We start from the raw sequence: 19,473 nt of genomic DNA on the forward strand, positions 1-19,473 counted from the left end.
CACAGTAGGGAGGAGACGAGTGCCAAAAGAGGGAAGAGGCGGGGTGGGGTGAAGTGGAGGAAGAAAAGGAGAAAAGGGACAGAGAGGAAGTGGGCAAAGGAAAAGCATCCTCAAAATGAACAGGATGTGAGGGGAAGTTGATGGGGTGAGGTGGGGGGGTGTCTAAGCTCCACGTCTCTCCGTGGCTTCGTCCGGGTATGAGGGAAAAGATGAGATCTTTTTCTCTCAAGGGAGGTAGGCTTGTCCCAGAAAAGGATTTGGCTCTTTATGTCGAAGACTGTTCTGGCTTCGGGAGTGCCTCGCAACTCTCCATTGCTGGATAGACAGGCTGAGCGCTTTGGGGGACGAACGTGAGGGTGAGATTTCGTTTGAAATTCAGGAACCTCTGGGACTGGTAGTTTGGAAGCTGCAGGGATGCCTCGGTTTGGGGGCGTGGATGCAGTGGGAGCAGAGTCAACAGTAGAAGCGGCAGCTTTGAGGTTGAACACAGCCGAGACTGTGGAAGCATCTTATTTTTTTTAAGGTTTTGCTTGAAAAGCAAAAAAATTGAGAAAGTTCCCGTTTGCTTGCTGCACATATTTCTAACTCTTAGAAGCTTACTGAAACACAACTTTCTCCTGAAGAAACTCTTCCTGGCATTTGCAACAGGCTCCTTTACTCCTCACACGATGCTCTTGCTTCAAAAGGAGGGTCTGAAGACTCTGGTTGTGGAAAGCCACTGTCACTGAACAGTCGGTGATACCTACAGACGAAGCCATGGTCTCTTCACTCCTAGTACAGGCACAGAACAATATAGATGAGTCCCTCACAAGTCAAGTGGATGACCTCAAGATTGGCTGTACAGGTGGTTTGTGACTGCCTGATGGACAGTTACAGCTTCTGGAGAATAAAAAAAGGGGAGGATGCATTATGGAAGACCTCCAGGTTTCTTGGCTTCTCTAGATGGAGAAAGAGACTGCTTTTCTGCTTTCTGAATGTTTAGCAGTTTGCTGGCTTGGTTTTCCCTTTGGTGGCTGAAAACAAGAATAGATTTTAAAAAAAAATCCCTATCAAACTACCAATGGCATTTTTCAGAGGACTAGAACAAAAAATTTCACAATTTGTATGGAAACACAGAAGACCCCGAATAGCCAAAGCAATCTTGAGAAAGAAAAACGGAATTGGAGGAATCAGGCTCCTGGACTTCAGACTAAACTACAAACCTACAGTAATCAAGACAGTATGGTACTGGCACAAAAACAGAAATACAGGTCAATGGAACAGGATAGAAAGCCCAGAGATAAACCCACGCACATATGGTCACCTTATTTTTGATAAAGGAGGCAAGAATATACAATGGAGAAAAGACAGCCTCTTCAATAAGTGGTGCTGGGAAAACTGGACAGCTACATGTAAAAGAATGAAATTAGAACACTCCCGAACACCATACACAAAAATAAACTCAAAATGGATTAAAGACCTAAATGTAAACATTTAAACACTATAAAACTCTTAGAGGAAAACATAGGCAGAACACTCTATGACATAAATCACAGCAAAGATCCTTTTTGACCCACCTCCTAGAGAAATGGAAATAAAAACAAAAATAAACAAGTGGGACCTAATGAAACTTAAAAGCTGTTGCACAGCGAAGGAAACCATAAACAAGACCAAAAGACAACCCTCAGAATGGGAGAAAATATTTGCAAATGAAGCAACTGACAAAGGATTAATCTCCAAAATTTACAAGCAGCTCATGCAGCTCAATATCAAAACAACAAACAACCCAATCCAAAAATGGGCAGAAGACCTAAATAGACATTTTTCCAAAGAAGATATACAGATCGCCAACAAACACATGAAAGGATGCTCAACATCACTAATCATTAGAGAAATGCAAATCAAAACTACAATGAGGTATCACCTCACACTGGTCAGAATGGCCATCATCAAAAAATCTACAAACAAGAAATGCTGGAGAGGGTGTGGAGAAAAGGGAACCCTCTTGCACTGTTGGTGGGAATATAAATTGATACAGCCACTATGGAGAAGAGTATGGAGGTTCCTTAAAAAACTAAAAATAGAACTATCATACGACCCAGCAATCCTACTACCGGGCATATACCCTGAGAAAACCATAATTCAAAAAGAGTCATGTACCAAAATGTTCATAGCAGCGCTATTTACAATAGCCAGGACATGGAAGCAACCTAATTGTCCATAGACAGATGAATGGACAAAGAAGATGTGGCACATATATACAATGGAATATTACTCAGCCATAAAAAAAAATGAAATTGAGTTATTTGTAGTGAGGTGAATGGACCTAGAGTCTGTCATACAGAGTGAAGTAAGCCAGAAGGAGAAAAACAAATACCGTATGCTAACACATATATATGGAATCTAAAAAAAAAAAAAAAAAATGGCTGTGACGAACCTAGGGGCAGGACAGGAATAAAGATGTAGAGTATGGACCTGAAGACATGGGGAGTGGGAAGGGTAAGCTGGGACAAAGTGAGAGAGTGGCATGGACATATATACACTACCAAATGTAAAATAGATAGCTCATGGGAAGCAGCCACATAGCACAGGGAGATCATCTCGGTGCTTTGTGACCACCTAGAGGGGTGGGATAGGGAGGGTGGGAGGGAGACACAAGAGGGAGGAGATATGGGGATATATGTATATGTATAGCTGCTTCACTTTGTTATAAAGCAGAAACTAACACACCATTGTAAAGCAATTATACTCCAATAAAGATGTTAAAAAAAAAAAGATGGTGTATCCTGTGGATTTCTGCTTAGGCATTGTGATACCAGAATCTGAAGCTGTGCAAAGAGCTCTGATCTGGAGATACAGGTTGTTCAGTAGTTTGGAAGGAGGGTGTCCCTGGAGAGTAAGTAGAGTAAGGTTGGAAATGATCTGTTGGGATTGGGAGAATAAGAGCTCTTTCTCTATATGTGGGAAACAAAGAAATGAACTTTCCCCTAGATTGATCTTGGACCCCGGAGTTCAGAATGTTTGCCATTTCAGACTGGAAACTTTCTTCGAACACCCAGAGAAGTATTATTTCCCTTTACAGATTTCTGCTGAGGTGACTGCTATCTTTTCCTTGTTTGTCATTTGTTTGTAGTTAAATGACTTTTATGTAAGCTCCAGAGTTTGAGGGGCTCTGAGCCAAAAAGTGCCCACCAGCACACCATCGTCAACCACTGGCAGTGAAATCTAGTGAAATATTTTAGTGAAATCTTCTCAGCCTCCTGCATCCTGGTTAGGAAGGAGCTAGAATAAAAGAACCATAGAAGAACTTAAGTGATTAACTTTCTGACAAGGAATCAGATGGCTTGTCCATTAGGCCACACAGACCCGCGTTTGCTAAGGCTTTCAGATTCCATACAACTGGAAATTGGGTGGTTGGGAAAACCTATTGACAGTGGCCCACGTGCTAGTGATTGCTGAGAGTGCTTGGAGAGATGCAGTCAATAATAGAGCAAACAACAGACAACTTTAGTGAAGGAGCACAATTCCTCCCTGTGTCCCAAAAAGGTTAAGAAAGAATTGCCATAGCCAAGACGACTGAGTTTGACAAAGATATTTCAGGAAGCAAGAGTTCTTAGGGTATGTGGGTAAGAAGAAAATACAAAAGTGGAGGTCCTGCAGATTGAACCGAGGACCTTGTACATGCTAAGCCCACGCCTTACCACTGAGCTATACCCTCTCACTCTTATCAGCTTCTCAAAAGACTCTCTGTGACCTTCTAGTGACCAGCATTGCGTCTTTGAAGACCAAGTTATCAAAATAAGCCACCTTAAGTTCAATTCTGCTATTTCTAAACTCCTTACACTTTATCCTCTCTCAGGCATGGCTACTCCAGGAGAAAGGAACCTTAATGGTAGAAAGAAAGGCACTGTTCTTGACCTGTGGTCAGCTTGTGATCAGAATCTGATCACAAAGTTGGGTCCCCATCAGATTAGATTGCTTGGATTGTGCTTCCATTCCATCACTTGGGTGAGTCACGGGACACAACATTCTCCCACAATTTATCTGAATATTACTCTCTGAATTCTTTTGACTCTTGGAAACATTAATGTTTTACATAGTCAAAAAATAAAACTGACTCAAGTGTGTGTGAAACTAGTGCAAAATTGAATATGAATAGAAAAAAAATCTAACTGCAATTCAAAAGGATAACATAACCTCATTCAAGAGAAAAAGAAAGAACACATCCAAATAAATGTTTTACACAGTACTTTATCCCAATTGTAAAAATAAGAAAAAAAAAAGCAAACAAATCATAACCTCTACGTAGCAGGGTTATTTTTTGTAGTGTTAAGGGTATGTCAATTCTGATATTTCGTGTGAATTTTATTTATTTTTATGAGTGCGTGTGTGTGTGTGAATTTACTTTTGTGTGGTTGGGAAAATGAACACATATATTGTTGTTGGAATTCAGGGCTCTCACTGTAAGAGAAGGAGGTAAGTAACGAATAGCCCTGTTGGCTCTGGATATGAAATATGTGTGTGTGTGCGCGCGTGCACGCCTGTTTGTGTATCTGTCATTTTCCCTCCCCATCTGTCTGCTAACAGGACCTAGAAAAACTAATACCTCAGTAGCAATAAGCAATGCCAGTCCCATATCTTGATTTTTGAATACCAATCCCCACTAAAAGGAAACAGCTACTTGTAGGATTCACAGACTCTAAGACTGGATGAGGGAGAGTACAAGATGATCCTAAGTTATCTTTCTGTGCTAGAATATAACTGCTCAAAAATCATGAGGACAGGGCTTCCCTGGTGGCGCAGTGGTTGAGAGTCTGCCTGCCGATGCAGGGGACACGGGTTCGTGCCCCTGTCTGCGAAGATCCTACATGCCGCGGAGCAGCTAGGCCCGTGAGCCATGGCCGCTGGGCCTGCGCATCCAGAGCCTGTGCTCCGCAACGCGAGAGGCCACACCAGTGAGAGGCCCGCATACCGCAAGAACAAAAAAAATCACGAAGACAATTCAAAAGGATCCAGAAACCAACTTAAGGGGCCTCTCACTGGTCAAATCTGGGGCAGTCTGAGATGAATAATGACAATAAATGATTACCATCCTTGGATACTTAAATGAATAAATATGGAAGAAGAGAAATTTTTCCTTACAGTGGTATGCCAGCTAATAAATGCAGAGGTAGTAACAAAGTTATAAAATTACCATCAGAATAATAATAGACTCTGGCAAAATTCATAGATCAGTGCTAAAAGCATAGGTAAACTTTTGATGAGGATCGGAATATCTATATAGTCTCAAGAGTATCCCTTACTAAAAAAAAAAAAAAAAAGAGTATCCCTTACTGATTACTTATTAATTATGAGGGAATGAGTTTATGGGGAAAGAAACCTATTAGACACAACTTTAACCAAGTAATCAAAGCTGACATCACTAACAATGGGAGAAACTGATATCACATGCCCCTTGGTGTGATAGAGGGAAACGTAATTTCTGTGATATTCCTTCCAAAGATTCATAACCTGAGCTTAGTCTAATCAAAACATAAATTGAAGAATATTCTGCAAAATCATTGGCACGTGCTCTTCAAAAACATATCAATCTCACAAAAGGCAAGATTGAGAAACCGTTCCAGATTAGAGACTAAGGAGTAACTAAATTCATATGTGACTCTGGAATGGACCCTAGTTTGGGAGAGAAATTTCTATAAAGTATTTTATTGGTAAAATTAGTTAAATATGCACTGTATATTAGAAAAGACTTCTTATCACTGTTAAATTTCCTGAATTTGATCATTGTGCTGTGGTAAGGAAATGCCCTTACTCTTAAGAAATATATATTAAATGTATAAAATAAAAAGATTACGATGGAAGTGTATAATAAGAAGATTTGTGGAGAAAAAGATATAATATCTGCAAATTGTTCTCAAATAGTTTAGAAAAATATTGTTTGTCCAAGTAATTATATATTCCACAGGTTTTGGTTATTGAGGGAGAGGCAACCCAGTGTTCTGAAATGATCCCAAGATTTGGACAGGAGGTGCTTCTCAAGTGGTTCCCATCATATTGAAAACATTGCTAAGCAGAGACAAAGATGCAAATTTCCCAATTTATATTAGAATTTAGCAGTGTTTTACTCTCTTTTCCTTTCACACTCCTTGCTTGTGAATTAATCAACTAAGGACATTTGAAAGAGATTGAATTTCTTTCTCAGAGCTGAGAGGTGAGGAGGGAAAGAAAGAGTAAAGTTCTCATAGGGAAAGAAAGAGTAAAGCTGGGAGACAGAATTCCCTTCCCTCTCTAATATTCAGTGGTGAAGATGGGCAGAGATAGTGATGGATTTGTAACCATAATGGCCCTTTAACGGGGCCATCAATGGACTAGAAATTTTGAGGAGTGCCTGGAAAATGCAAAGCAGAAGTGATTATATGGGCAGGAAACAGTAGAGGAAATGGTTGGTTTTTCACTACAGTGAAAATGTCTTAGACATTTGTGAACTACATGTCTTCTTGTTTTGGCAGCGAATAATTTCCATTTTGACATACATACCAAAAGAATTTTTTTCTTGCCACTTCTTCATGGTAGCATATTTGTTGTTAACTGACATTTCCAGGCATAATCTTATTTAGAGATTTGAAAAGAAGGAACAATGGATGAGTTACAAAATAAAAGGAAATTGGATAGTACAAAATAGCAATTTGGCATGTGTAAGCTGAGTCGTGTAAAGCTGATTCTTTTTTGTTGTTGTTCATGTTTGGCAGGACTCTAGCTTCTTGACAGCTGTCCTTTCCGGTAGCAACACCCACTTGTTCAACTAGTATTCTCCAGTTTATTTTTGGACTAAACTTTTGGTGATGGAGAGACTAATCAGAGGGAAGACTTTCTGTTTCTCATCCTAAAACTTCACATAAAACAAAGGAAACTAAAGCAATTTTTCCTCAAGCCTCTTATTTTCTTCTCCTTTTTCTCTTCTCTCAGTAATAGTGGAAAATAGAAGCCAAGGTGAAAAGTTACGATGGCACACTTGTTTTGGGTTTAGGGGATCCTATGAATAGTAGGCTGAATAATTGCTCCCAAAGATAGCAGGTCCCAATCCCCAGAACCTGTGAATGTTATCTTATATAGAAAAAGTCTTTGCAGATGCAATTACATTAAAGATCTTGAAATGGAGAGATTACTTTGGATTATCCGGGTAGGCCTGATGTAATCACAAGTGTCCTTAAAAGAGAGAGGCAGAGGGAGATTTCACACACACAGAGGAGAAGGCAGTGTGACCACGGAGACAGAGATTGGGGTATTGCTGCCACAAGCCAAGGAATGCCAGCCGCCATCAGAAGCTGGAAGAGGCAAGAACGGATTCTCTTCCTAGAGCCTCTGGAGGTAGCAGCACTCTGCCAACACCCTGATGTCGTTCTAGTGATATTAATTTTGGACTTCTGGCTTCCAGAAGGGTAAAAGAATAAATTTCTTTTGTTTTAAACCACCGAGTTTGTGGTAATTTGTTATAGCCTCCATGGGAAACTAATAGACTTCTACTCTGTCGGCTGACGAGTGGTTTTGAGGCTCATGAAGTCTAAATAGTGCAGCATTAAAATGAACGTCTTAGATCATATGTTTACTTTTCTTGTGAGCAGGCAATGGGTAAAGGAATCAGGAAAAAGAGCAGTTGAATCTCATGGCTTCCTGAAAGCCCACAACTGGAGGTGCCGGGGATTGAACCCGGGGCCTCGTACATGCGAAGCACGCGCTCTACCACTGAGCTACACCCCCTTCCTGGGAAGCTGGTGGAGGTCCTTCAAGAAATATCTCACTGTATTCCGTGGGCCTGTCTCCCCAGCTGCTGTGTTTGTTGTTTTAGCAGTACTGTGTGTCAGAGCAGGATTTGTGACTGCTTTAAGATAGAGAAGGCCAGGGAGCTGATTCTTTATCAAATAAAACTTGAAGTGGAACGAAAAATATTGAAAACGTGTGTCAGAAAATTGACGAACTTTTCCTTGGATAAAACACTTCTTGCTATTTGCTGTTTGCTCCACAGGAATGTTAAGGGCAAGATTTTAATGGGAAAACCCCAGGTGAAAATAAAAACCACCGGCAATTCGTTCAGCGATTCATTCCCAACAGTCTATTCATCTTGATTACATCCTGATGGCAACTAAGAAGGTTCATAGAATAGTCTAGGAGAATAGTGCTCAAGGCACACACTAAACAGCAGATTCAGGGATGGAAAGAAGTGTTGATTAAAAGCAAGTTAATAGGTATCTAGACACAGATTGGAGATACCTACTGGGTGTACAGAGCAAGAAACAAAGTGGGAGGCACATAAGAGAACCCAGTCATCCAAGAAACAGGAAGAAAAGCAAAAAAGAGATCTATTGTTCTTTTGTGCCCTCGGCAGCAAAAGCTCGGAGTCCTAACCACCGGACCAGGCCTTTACCCTGGGGAGCTCCTCCTCCCCCTCCTCCTCCCCTCCTCCCCCTCCTCCCCCTCCTCCTCCCCTCCTCTTCCTCCTCCTCCTCCTTCCTCGGAATGGAAGACAGATTATGCGGAGGAGATGGTTTTGGACATGCTGAATTTAACAGATCCATCCATAGGTTCCCGCCTGTCAGTGTAGCGCAGTGAACTCAACTCAGCGCTCTGATATGAATACACGGGAGTGGCAGTGCTCAGAAGGCACAGCACACAGAGAGGGAGCAGAATGAGAACTGAAAACGTCCTTTGAGATTTAGCGATCAGGAACTCTTTTACTGATAGTTGTGCAAAGCCAAAAAACAAAAACAAAAGCAAACAAACAAAAATGCTTCTTAGTCTGATCTTGAACCCTAGCAGTAGCACTGGTTAGCATCATGGCCTTGAAACTTCCATAGAAGGCCCAGAAAGACTCGTTTTCTGGTACAACTCCTAGTATGTGTTATATCCTCCTCATTCATCTTATGTCTTTGCCTATACTAGTAAATATATCATTGAATATCTTTTGGAATTGAGAGAACATTATTGGTCTGGCAGAATTTCTCTCTCAGTTGGCTCATGGGGCTGGTAGAATAGATAGGAGGAGACAGAAGTGGCAGGTTTCACTGAAATTGAGTGCTAGGGAAGAGGCACCCACAAAATTCTGCAAGCTCTAGTATATGAGCGTGTGTGTGTGTGTGTGTGTGTGTGTGTGTGTGTGTGAGAGAGAGAGAGAGAGAGTCCAGGAGGATGAGTAGGAAATTATTACACTAGGCTGTTTGAGTGTGAAAGCACAAATATGAAAGTTTCCAGAGTCATTGAAATTGGAGAAGCCTAACTACAGTTACATTAACAGAAGTTCCTCACAAGGAGTTTTGGCTTCATTTTGTTTTTTTCTGTTTACTCCAACGTACACTGAACACCAAAATTGTTTATCAATTTTCTGTGAAAATAATCAGCAATTAGCAGATGTATGAAGTGCTTTTCTAATGCATCTAAAACCAGGGAGAAAATTGTAACTGGTTGGGTGCCATTTTTTAATGACAGACAAGGATGAAAGGGTAAAGAAGATGTTATATATCAGAAACATGGATGGGTCTTGAAGACATTGTGTTAAGTGAGATGTCAGACAGAGAAAGACAAATACTATATGATAGCCCGTATATGTGGAATCTTAAAAACAACAACAACAACAAAAAACAGAGTAGAATGGTGGTTACCAAAGCCTGAGGGGTGGGGAATTGGAGAGATGTTGTTTAAGGGCACATACTTGCAACTAGTAGACAAATAAGTCCTGGAGATCTAATACACAGTCCAGAGACTACAGACCACAAAACTGTGTTGTAAACATTTAACTTGCTAAGAGACTAGATCTTAATTGTTCCCACCACTAGAAGAATAATTATGTGACACAGTAGAGGTGTTAGCTAACACACACACACACAAAGTTGACAGACCAAAAGGGATAAAGTATTCATGTAAAAAGGTTTTATGTAATGCTCTGGAATTTGAATTAACACTCATGATGCTTGGTGTTTACAACATTTCGATTTGTTGACCTGGACAGAGAGGTTTAGTCATATTGCTCTAAGTTCCCCACCTTGATTGAATATGAAGAAACTGTTCCTAGAGTAGGCAGTAAAGGATTAAGTATTCTTTATTCTCCTATTAAATATGTCTTTGAAAAAAATAAATCACTGCCTTTTGAGTCAGAGTGACTGCATGGCCTAGTGGATATTGTCTGCTTCCATATTCCTATGCAGCCAATGGTCCTGCCCAACTGTGACCTCTCACACATTCACAGAGGGTGTCACACACATGGGCCACCTCCCCTTTCCTCTCAGAGGTCCTTAATCTTTAATTCCTCCCCGAAGAAAGCTAAACAAAAGCTTGTTGAAGGATAGAGCCCATAAATAAAACATAGTTGAATTTCCAGAATTCATCTACAATGTACTTTAAAATGAGCCCTTTTTGTCCTGGGCCAAAGTTAGACACAGCTAGCCTTCAAAGAAGTACCTCCATTTGTCACATGTTGCTTTTATTAGCATATAATTTTTTTGAAATTTCCACTCTATATTTCCTATGGTTTTCTCATACTAAGTTCTTGGCTTTTCCACTCTATCCTCTTCTCCCTTAAATTTCAGAGGTGAACTTCCTTGGAGAAGTCTATGGTTGGAAGGGAAAAAAAATCTCCATTTGGACCTGAGCCCGAATATAATACGTAAAAGCAATGGTAAGAATTCATGATATTCTTTTTCAAGTTTAGTCTATTTGCCTTTTGCAACTTGATGAATTTCTATGGTTGGAGCATGTGAATACATTTCTCCTGACACAGTAGATACAAGTGGCAAAATGACATTGTAAAATTGTACTTTGAAAACAAGAGAGAAAAATATGTCAACAGAACCGAAAATGACCTATTACTCCTATTAAAGAAAATCTGGCTCCTGAGTGCTAGCTCTTATTCTTCCTTTGAAGAGGTAAATTCCAAAGTGAAGGCATTTTAACTCGAGAAAGATCTTATCCTATTTAAGATGTTGCCGAGCAGAAACAAAGATACAAACTTCCTAGTTTATACTGGAAGCTAGCACCGTCTTGATTGCAAAACTTGCAAAACTTTTATTAAAAAGAAACTTCACCTCTAATTCAATTATGTATATTGATTCAAAAAATTAATATTAATAAATATATTACCATGAGAGGGGAAACAGTGTCAATTATTAGAATACAAAAATTGTTCAACAATAGAAATACATTTTTTGCAATTGTTTTTTCTACATTAGAGTAGGAAGTTGCAAAAAATTATAATACAGCCATATATTTATAATATATACCCTTTAAGTCCACATCATAGCACTCAAACCAGTGATTCTCAAACTTTCACGTGCAAAGGACACACTTGGGGATCCTGTCGCAATGCTGATTCTAGTCCAGTAAGTCTGGGGTGGAACTGACATCCTGCATTTCTAACAAGCTCTCAGGTACCACCAACTCCTTTGGTGCAAGGACCACACTGACCCTGGGTCTGGAAAATTCCTTTCCGATAGAGGGGGCAACAGTCTCAGATAAAATTACTTCTGTATATCATCTAAATTATCTAGTTAAATCCTATTCTCGGGTAAGAGTAAAGACAGAACAAAACTGGAAATTAATCTGTGACTTCTGAAATCTTCAGCCCAAGGTATTGCTCAATGTATTCCCAATGGAGCTATTGCTGCCTAAGTGTGACTTCTCCACATCCACTGATGAAAATAAATTTCTCGATTTCCCATTTTGGAACGCTCTCTTCTTGCTCAACCTTCAGTCTCATCATGGCCAAAACGGCTCAGAAAACAAAAGAAACTAAGAAAAATTGTCTTGCGACCATGTGTTTCCTTTGTTAAATTTTCCCATCCTTATCTCTTCTTTCCTGCTTTATTAATAATACTGTGACGTGCTTTTTGTTCCGGAATCTCGAGCTGCTGGATGGGCCCAGACTTTGTCTTCTCGTTCCATCTTTTCCTCCTTTCACAGCCACCCTGGGTGTTGCCAAACCCGAGAAGTAGAAACAGGGCAGCGCCAATACTGATAGCAAATAGTTGCGTAATAGGTTTACTTTCTTTTTGAGCAGGGAAAAAAAGTAAAATGGGGAGAGAAACAAGCACTTTCAAAAGTGGAGGTGCCGGGGATTGAACCCGGGGCCTCGTGCATGCTAAGCACGCGCTCTACCACTGAGCTACACCCCCTCGCTCTAACTGTGCCCTCGGGAATATATACAAAACACAACATAGCCATTTTGAGTAGGTTTTACAAGAATTAATATCAAGCTAAAGTCCAATCTACCTAATTTCTCTTATTTCCGAAATCTTAAATTTGGAACCTAAATCTAGGTCCTATGACATGCTTTGCTAAAAGAGTAAGTTGCATTCTAGACGGAAAGCCATTATTGGTGGTCCTGGGACCTTTTCGCTCCAATCAGTCTGGAGTCACTTCCTTGACGCCTCTAGAAAACCACGGGATGAAATATTTTCTCTCCTATTTTCACTCCCTCCTTTCCTCTTTCCTTGCCGCTTGAAAGGGCTGCCAGAAAGCCACAAAGTATAATGCGGGGGATGCAAAAATAGAGACCATATGAGCTCCAGAGGGGAGAGAAGACGATAGGACAAATGGAGAGCTGTTTGTTTTGGTCGCCGAGGAAAGAGGGCGCATGGGCTATGATCGCGCCCCGCTTGGGGGTGGAATTGAAGGCCATTAGGAAGGCTACACCTGTGATGCACATTAACCCTCTGTAAAACCCTCCGCACGGTGGGACTGGTTCACTAACCACATCCTTCTCTGAGGCTCTGAGCCTCTCGCTTTCAGCCCCACAAACCGACAGAGCCTCAGATAAGATTGGAGAAGTCGCTTATACGGGCAAAAGACATAATAAGGTAATGCGGTAAATAATACTTCTCCAAACAGAGATGAAAAGGCCGTTAATAAAATGACAAATAACGAATCAAACACTCAGTTCAAGATGTTAGAAAATGAACAAAATAAGCCAAAAAGAATGAAGAAGGAAGGGTTCATAAAGACAAACTCAGAAAATGAGTTTTTTAAAAGTAGAACTAATAAAGAAAAAAGCTGGTTATTTGAAAAGTCAACAAAATAGACAAACCTCTAACCATCCTAATCAAGAAGAGTGAAAATAAGTGCAAATACACAAAATTAGAACTGATGGGAGAAAATAACTATCAAAACAGAAAAACATTTTTAAAATCATAAGACACAACTCAGCAAATGATTTAAAAACTTTAGATGAAGTGGATTTTATAAATGCATTATACCCAAATTACTTCTTGTAGAGACAGAAAGTCTAAACAGACCATTACTATAGAAAAATAGAAAACAGTTGAATAGGTATGTCTCCCAAAAGGGCACCAAGCACAAATACTTTCACAAAGAAATTTTACCAAACTGTTAAATATCAGAGAATCATGATGCAACTTAAATTTTCAAAGCACAGAAAAAGGAGCCCCTCCAATTCATTTTATAAAGTGAGTATAGCGTTCATCACAAACTTTTTAAGTTCACACAGAAAATGAAAACTATAGTCTAATTTCACATAATACAGAACATCCAAGTGGGGTTTATTCCAGAAATGCAAAGATCACTCATTATTAAGGAAGACATTAACAAAGATTCTCTCCTCTACCAAGCTCTACTCAGGATTCCCTGAACACTTTTTCAAATAGGCCTTGACTTTTGGATTTCTGTTTTCCTCTCTGTGTTGTCCAATTTTAGCAAGAATCCTGTTAGGTTGGTTTGGATAGACTCCTCTATCCTCCATGTCTGGTCACCCTTGATATCTAATTGTGTTCCTCATCCGCTGCCATCCCCTGGGTGATGTCTGATCACCTTGGCCTACTTTCAACAAGAATCCTGTTTGGTTGGTTTAGCCAGAATTCTTCCTCACCTCTGATGTTTCTTCTTAGTAATTTTCTATCCACTGACCCTCACCCCCACTCCACCCTTCTGCTTAGTTATAAATTCCCACTTGGCTATGCTGTATTTGGAATTGATCCTGGTTCCACATTGAGGCCTTCTGCCCATTGCAATACTCCTGAATGAAATCTGTTTTTACCACTCTAGCTACTGTCCAGCTCTGGTTTATCTTTAAAAACATTAACATAATCCATCAAATTGATAAAGGTAATGAGAAAAACCATACATGATCATCTCCAAGAGCTGCACAATAGACACTGACAAAAGCCAACATGTATTTCACATTGTAGTGGGTTGAATAGCGTCCTCCAAAAATTCATGTGGACTCAAAACCTAAAAATGTGACCTTATTTAGTAATAGGGTCTTTGAAGATGTAATTAGTTAAAAAGACAACGTATTGGATTAGGGTGAGCCCTAAATCCAATGACTGATGTCCTTACAAGAGGAAAACATGCAGAGACAGAGATATACAAAGGGAAAAAGGCCATGTGACGATGGAGGCAGAGATTAGAGTGATGCAGCTACAATCCAAGGATTGCCAGGAGACACCAGAAACTAACATGAGGCAAAAAAGCATTCTTCACTAGAGACCTCAGAGGGAGCATGGCCCTGCTGACACCTTGTTTTTGGACTTCTGGGCTAGAGAACTATGAGAGAATAAATTCCTATTGTTCTAAGCCACCCAGTTAGTGGTACCTTGTTATGACAGCCTTAAGAAATTAATACAAATGTGCCAAAAGCACTCAATAAAATAAGAATTGATGGACATTTCTCAACATGATAAAATACTTCAGGCCCAAAACTAGCATTTTAGTTAATTGAGCAACACTAGAGGCTTTGCGGGCAGGAAAAAATAATATTCAGTATTTCTACTGCTATTTAATATTAAGTTGGAGACAGTTGTCAAAGCAATTAACAAGACAGTTAAGGGCATAAGAATTGAAAGAAGTAGGAAAAACGATGTTATGATTCAGTTATAATTATGTATCTGAAAAATCAAAAAAAAAGAAAAACTATGAAACAATAAGAGATTTTAGTGAAGTGGCAGGTTAGAAAAATAACACACAAAAATCAATATCCTTTACATATACCAAAAAAAAAAAAAAAAATATATATATATATATATATATATATATATATATATAAAACACAATAGAGGAAGCCATTAACAACAGCAAAGAAAGGGAAAAGGGGGTGGGAGGAAGGAATCAGGGAGGGTGGGGAGGGGAGTAAAGGGAAAAGGAAATAAAATTTTAAAAGAAAAAATTCCTGGGTATAAACTTTAAAAATTTCCAAAATCTATATGAATAAAACTCTAATACACTCCTTGAAGTCACAAAAATATACTTGAACATTGTAAAAATATATAATATTCTAATAGAAAAAGACACAACTTCATATAATTGTCATTTATTCCTAAGATAATTTATTAATTTAATGCAATCCCAATAAAAATGCCATCACTTTTTTTCTGGAACTGAGTAATTTTTATAAAGTTTACTTAGAAAAACAAGCCATCAGTAATAGCCAGGATGGGCTTCCCTGGTGGCGCAGTGGTTGAGAGTCCGCCTGCCGATGCAGGGGACACAGGTTTGTGCCCCGGTCTGGGAAGATCCCACATGCCGCGGAGCGGCTGGGCCCGTGAGCCATGGCCGCTGAGCCTGCGCGTCCGGAGCCTGTGCTCCGCAACGGGAGAGACCACAACAGTGAGAGGCCCGTGTACAGCAAAACAAACAAACAAAAACAAACAAAAAAAATAATAGCCAGGAAACCGCTAATATAATGAGCAAAAAAGCAAGGAGGGAGAGCTAGCCCAACAGGCTTAAAACATACCATAAAACCTCTGTAACTGGAATTGTTTGTTATTGATACAGAGAACAAAAAATCCTATAACAAAACCAGTTGCAAATAAAAAGTAGTTTACAATAAAAGCAGTAACTCATATCAACAAAGGAAAGATGAACTTCTAAATTTGTTAGCACTGAGATAATTGAATAGTCACATGAATAAGGATTAAATTGAATACATTTCTCACCTTGCATACCAGGATAAATTCCATATGTATTAAAAATTTTAATGTTAAAAAAAATGAAACTATACAAATACAAAAAGAAAACATATGTGAACTCCTCTATAACCTAAGGAGTAGCAAAATTACCTAATATGGCCCCAAATCTAAAAGCAATATTCTAAATATTTATAAATATGATTATACAAACATTAAAGGAAAAATTTTTGCATTACAAAAAACACCATAATCAAAGAAGCAAATGATAATAGGCTGAAAAAATTATTAGCAATTTATATCATGATAAATGGTTACTATTCCTTCTACATAAATAAAATTTTTAAAAGGAGTAAAAGGCCAACAAATCCATAGAAAAAATAGTTTAGAGATATGAATAAAGAGTTAAGAGGAGGAAATACAAATGGTTCTTAACTATATGAAAAAAATGCTCAATTTCACTCATAATAAGGGAGATACAACTAAGTTAACACTATGATACAATTTTTTCGCCTATCAGATTGGCAAAAATCTACAGGTTGGATAGCATATTCTGTTGTTCAAGGTTGCAGAGACATTAGTCCATCTGTGGATTGCTGGTAGGAATACAATCCTAACGGAAGGAGATTTGCAGTATCTAGAAAAATTACATATTTATTTACCCTTTGACCCATAAATCTCTCTTCTAGGAAGTTATCCAAAGATATACTGGCAAAAATAAAAAGGTAAGTAGATGCATAGGACTATTTATCATATCACTATTTATAAAGCAAAAGATGAGAAATGATCCAAATATCCATCAAAAGGAAAAACTGAGACAACTATGGCACATCAATATAATGCCACTGTAAAATGGAACACAGAAGGATAAACTAAATTTTGTTTCTCAAAACAAACAATCAAACAAACCAAAAACAACCAAAAAAAGCCTTACTTATATGGAGAGAAAGGTAATACCTTAAGGACAAAAAGAAGTGAAAAAAAATGATTACTACACTATTTTAAGTAATCATTTGTTAATTGTGATTTTGGTGTTGTAATTATGACCTCTTTGTGTTTATGTAATTAATCAAATAAGTAGTTATGTTGCTGTCATTAATACACTAGAAGGAATCAATAGCAGGATAACTGAGGTGGAAGAACGGATAAGTGACCTGGAAGACAGAATGGTAGAATTCACTGCTGTGGAACAGAATAAAGAAAAAAGAATGAAGACAGCCGAAGAGACCTCTGGGACAATGTTAAATGCACCAACATTCACATTATAGGGGTCCCATAATGTGAAAGAGAGAGAAAGGACCCGAGATAATATTTGAAGAGATTATAGTCAAAAACTTCCCTAACACGGGAAAGGAAATAGCCACCCAGGCCCAGGAAGCACAGAGAGCACCAGGCAGGATAAACCCAAGGAAAAACATGCAAAGACACATAGTAATCAAATTGACAAAAAATAAAGACAAAGAAAAATTATTAAAAGCAACAAGGGAAAAACGACAAATAACATACAAGGGAACTCCCATAAGGTTAACAGCTGATTTCTCAGCAGAAACTCTACAAGCCAGAAGGGAGTGGCATGATATACTTAAAGGGATGAAAGGGAAGAACCTACAACCAAGATTACTCTACCCAGGAAGATCTCATTCAGATTCCATGGAGAAATCAACAGCTTTACAGACAAGCAAAAGCTAAGAGAATTCAGCACCACAAAACCAGCTCTACAACAAATGCTAAAGGAACTTCTCTAAGTGGTAAACACAAGAGAAGAAAAGGACCTACAAAAACAAACCCAAAACAATTAAGAAAATGGTCATAGGAACATACATATAGATAATTGCCTTAAACGTGAATGGATTAAATGCTCCAACCAAAAGACACAGGCTTGCTGAATGGATACAAAAACAAGACCCATATATATGCTGTCTACAAGAGACCCACTTCAGACCTAGGGACACGTTCAGACTGAAAGTGAGGGGATGGAAAAAGATATTCCATGCAAATGGAAATCAAAAGAAAGCTGGAGTAACAATACTCATATCAGATAAAATAGACTTTAAGAATGTTACAAGAGACAAGGAAGGACACTACATAATGATCGAGGGATCAATCCAAGAAGAAGATATAACAATTATAAATATATATGCACCCAACATAGGAGCACCTCAATAAATAAGGCAAACGCTAACAGCTAAGAAAGAGGAAACCGACAGTAACACAATAATAGTGGGGGACTTTAACAGCTCACTTACACCAATGAACAGATCATCCAGACAGAAAATTAATAAGGAAACACAAGCTTTAAATGACACAAAAGACCAGATTGATTTAATTGATATTTACAGGACATTCCATCCAAAAACAGCAGAATACACTTTCTTCTCAAGTGCACATGGAACATTCTCCAGGATAGATCACATCTTGGGTCACAAATCAAACCTCGGTAAATTTAAGAAAACTGAAATCATATCAAGCCTCTTTTCCGACCACAACGCTATGAGATTAGAACTCAGTTACGGGGGGAAAACGTAAAAAACGCAAACACATGGAGGCTAAACAATACATTACTAAATAACCAAGAGATCACTGAAGAAATCAAAGAGGAAATCAAAAAATACCTAGAGACAAATGACAACAAAAACACGATGATCCAAAACCTATGAGATGCAGCAAAAGCAGTTCCAAGAGGGAAGTTTATAGCAATACAAGCCTACCTCAAGAAACAAGAAAAATCTCAAATAAACAATCTAACCTTACACCTAAAGGAAGTAGAGAAAGAAGAACAAACAAAACCCAAAGTTAGTAGAGGGAAAGAAATCATAAAGATCAGAGCAGAAATAAATGAAATAGAAACAAAGAAAACAAGAGCAAAGGTCAATAAAACTAAAAGCTGGTTCTTTGAGAAGAGAAACAAAATTGATAAACCTTTAGCCAGACTCATCAAGAAAAAGAGGGAGAGGACTCAAATCAATAAAATTAGAAATGAAAAAGGAGAAGTTACAACAGACACCACAGAAATACAAAGCATCATAAGAGACTACTACAAGCAACTCTATGCCAATAAAAAGGACAACATGGAAGAAATGGCCAAATTCTTAGAAAGATACAAACTTCCAAGACTGAACCAGAAAGAAATAGAAAATATAAACAGACCAATCACAAGCACTGAAACTGAAAATGTGATTAAAAATCTTCCAACAAACAAAAGTCCAGGACCAGATGGCTTCCCAGGTGAATTCTATCAAACATTTAGAGAAGAGCTAACACCCACCCTTCTCAAACTCTTCCAAAAAATTGCAGAGGAAAAAACACTCCCAAACTCATTCTATGAGCCCACCATCACCCTGATACCAAAACCAGACAGAGGTACTACAAAAAAAGAAAATTACAGACCAATATCACTGATGAATAAAGATGCAAAAATCCTCAAAAACTACTAGCAAACAGAATCCAACAGCACATTAAAAGGATCATACACCATGATCAAGTGGGATTGATCCCAGAGATGCAAGGATTCTTCAATATATGCAAATCAATCAATGTGATACACCATATTAACAAACTGAAGAATAAAAACCATATGATCATCTCAATAGAT

General features: G+C 38.6%; 1 long non-coding RNA gene and 2 other non-coding genes across 3 annotated transcripts in view; all 3 read right to left on the reverse strand.

The window, feature by feature from the left end:
* LOC137231746 (uncharacterized) overlaps positions 1-19,473 on the reverse strand; it is a 33,586-nt gene that overhangs the window by 3,817 nt on the left and 10,296 nt on the right. The window lies entirely within an intron of this gene.
* TRNAA-CGC (transfer RNA alanine (anticodon CGC)) lies at positions 7,666-7,737 on the reverse strand. Its single transcript has one exon. It is a non-coding gene; the product is annotated as a tRNA-Ala (tRNA).
* On the reverse strand, positions 12,066-12,137 carry TRNAA-AGC (transfer RNA alanine (anticodon AGC)). Its single transcript has one exon. It is a non-coding gene; the product is annotated as a tRNA-Ala (tRNA).

Source organism: Pseudorca crassidens, chromosome 10 (genome assembly GCF_039906515.1).
Source record: "Pseudorca crassidens isolate mPseCra1 chromosome 10, mPseCra1.hap1, whole genome shotgun sequence".
Lineage (NCBI taxonomy): Eukaryota > Metazoa > Chordata > Mammalia > Artiodactyla > Delphinidae > Pseudorca > Pseudorca crassidens.